Raw genomic sequence first — 3329 nt, forward strand, 5'->3', positions numbered from 1 at the left:
CAGGATTTTTTTGTTGTTGCTGTTTTTGCTAATGCACATCAGTCTGTCCGTGTTACCTCACCTCCATGGTGTACAACATTTAATATAGGAAGTATTATAGAATTTGCTCTGTTTTCAAAATAATTGACTCGGAGAAGTGCTAATGAAGAGAAGACTTTATGGACAATTTCTTCGATAATAAAACTTCAGCATAGTTATTCAAGGTGAAAATTAATGCAAAGGTTTTTTGTTTTGTTTTTTTTTCTTATTATTCAGGTCAGTCAAGTTGCTGCAGTTTGTGCTTAGCTGTGAAATAGCAACAAAAGCCAGTCTGTCTATGGTTTGCATACTACTCTTAGATACTATACTGAGCTGTTTATCTATTCATTACAATTTCTCACTCCAGATTTAATCCTGCAAAGAACCCTAGGGAACGGGATTAAAGCCAATATGGATTAAGGTCCTTAGAAAACTATTCATGACACAGAGTGCATAATCGAGTGTGTATTCAGAGCAAAACAGTCAAAAATTCAATTTGATTGATAGTATGTTACTGAATGTTATATTGGGATGGTGCTGCTCTTGCAATAGTAATTAAATGTCTGTCTGGCTTTTATAAAACCTTTATAGAAGGTTGAAAAGTACTGTCTAAAGGTGAAACTGGACTCAGCAGGACTGTAATTTTATTTCACTACCTTTCAAAAATACAGTCAGCTTTTGTTTAAAAGTGTAAATAACATAGACATTACTCAAAGGTTATCTTTAACTAAAGGAGTCTTGCTCAAATTTAGGTGTATCTTTGTATAGTGATACCTGCCTTCAAATGTTTAGAATTACACATTCTTACTGAAGCTGGTTATGAGTAAGCCATACATCATAAGTTACCTAGAGACTTCATGTACCTCCCCTCTTAACTTTTCTCTGATTTCTACCTTATAAGACCCTCATGTCTTTGAAAGAAATTCTCTGAATTCCATTCTTTACTGGCTCTGATATATACTATCTACTAATTCAACATTAAATAATAAAAATATTGTCATCATATTTAATTGCCTTTAATCACAGGTTCTACTCAAGGGTCATTTTTACAATGCTGTTTTGAAAAAAATAGTTTCTGTAATTTGATTTTCTCTTTTTGAAAGAGCAATGCTAAGTGGCTAACGTTAAATAACATAATGTAAATTTTAACTGGACCATAAAAGCAGCTTTTATTCCTTTTATTTGTGAATGTACTAATATGTGTAAAAATCTAAATTCTAAAATGTTTGTGATATATACCTGTACTAATCAACAGTGAAGGCCTACTGAATTCTAAACCTTGTGGTAAGTTTGGAAGCCATACACAATTGTAAAAACAATCATATCAACAATTACAGATGACCACAAAAATCTTTTATATCCTTCCTATTGAGTATTCTGCATGACATAAATAACTGCTTTCATTGGCAGAATAAAGTAGAAATGATGTTGTACCAATTTCTGAATACATACCCCCAAACTGACCCAACCATTGTGCCACTTGCCACTTCCTGTATTGTGGTTGCCTTGCATTTTCTTTCTCTTGAGACTTTTTCAACATGCTGTGAGGAAACCCAAATAGTCTTATGCAGAATCCCAGGTAACAGCCAATGCCAATGTGTCAGCTGTGGTAGTCAGCCTCTAAAGTGGCCCACAATGATCCCTGCCTTCTGGTATCATGACCGTGCAGTCCCCTCCCACACTAAATAAAGCTGAACTGTGTGACCAATAGGATACTGCAGAAACAGCAGTATGTGACTCCTTAGGCTAAGTATAAAAAGCCATTGCAACTTCTGTTTTGCTCTCGCTTGGATTACTCAGGGGAAAGACAGCTGCCATTTAATAGGGTCATAGAAGCAGTTCTGTGGAGAGGTCCAAAAGGTGAGGAACTGGTCTCCTGCCAATATAGCCAGTACCAAATCATCTTCCATCTGAGTGAACCATCTTGGAAGCAGATTCTACAGCTTCAGTCAAGCCTTCATACGACTGCAGCCCTAGTTAGTGTCTTGGCTGCCGTGTTATAAAAGACCCTGTGCGGAACCACTCAGCTAATTCTCAAACTCCCGACCCACAGAAATTATGTGAACAAAGCCAAATGTTTATTGCTGATAAATTTGCAATAAGTGGTAAATTTGAGTTAAATTGCTATGCAGTAATAGATAACAAAGACACAGCCATTGAATGAAGCCATCTTGGAAATAGATTTTCTAGTCCCAGTTCAGCTACCACACTGCTACTGTGTAGGACAAAGCCAAACCATCCTTGCTAAGTCCTGTCTGAATGGCAGATTTGTGAACAATATAAATGATTTTTGTTTCAAGCCACAAATTTTTGGACTCATTTGTGTGCAGCAATCAATAACTGGAATGTATCATGATCAAGTAATATATGTTTCTACTACCAGAGAGTTTACCATAGAGAGGCATATAAATAAATTCACCAAAGTATTATAATGGGGAGATAAATCAGGCCATCAGCATACAGAGGAGGAGTGCCTAACCTAGACAGAATGGTAGGAATTCTGAGAAGGCTTCCTAGAGTAAATGATATCTGAGTCTTGTAAGATAAGATTTTATTGTGATGTTTGGAAATATGGTATGCCCATATGAATGAGTATTATTTACTTTACTCCTCACTGCCCTTGGAAATCCAGTTTATAGTCTTCTATAAATATTGATAAATAATAACTATCTTAACACAAATGCTATTCTAAAATTGGTCATTATTATTGTCTTACAGAAATTAAAGCCAGTGTTTGATAGGAACAAGCACATTTGATATCTCTGATTAAATTAAGATTTGTATTCTAGCTCTAATTAACCATCATCATATCTGTGGAAAGAACAGTTAGCCCCACCATCATCCAAATAAAAACATTTTATGCTGATTACAGATCTGGTTTCAGAATGTTTGTTTTTGGAATATTTATTGAACCATTAAGGTTTTCTTATTAAGCTGCTAAGGTCTTTGCCTCTCTCTCTTGCTCCCTCTGCTTCTTCTGGGCCATTCCAATTCTCCTGGTTGCTAGGATAAGTGTGTGGAAACAATCTAAGCATCAAGTTTCTACAGTCATTCTGCAGCTTACATTGCTCATCAAGAAAAAGAACTTACACCACTTTCAGATAACCAGTTCTTCAAGACAGTGATACCAAGAGCAGAACTGGTGATACGTGGGTATGCAATTACGTACTTCCTATATACACTAACTCTTAGCAAAATCATAGAGAAAAACAGGTGTGCCATTCACAAAAGATTTTTTAAGCACAGGTTCACATTAAGCATGATACAATTAAAATTCTTTCACTCAGGACCTTAGATTTTGTTGTTGGCAC

This window comes from Lipotes vexillifer, unplaced genomic scaffold, assembly GCF_000442215.2.
Source record: "Lipotes vexillifer unplaced genomic scaffold, Lipotes_vexillifer_v1.1 scaffold797, whole genome shotgun sequence".
Lineage (NCBI taxonomy): Eukaryota > Metazoa > Chordata > Mammalia > Artiodactyla > Lipotidae > Lipotes > Lipotes vexillifer.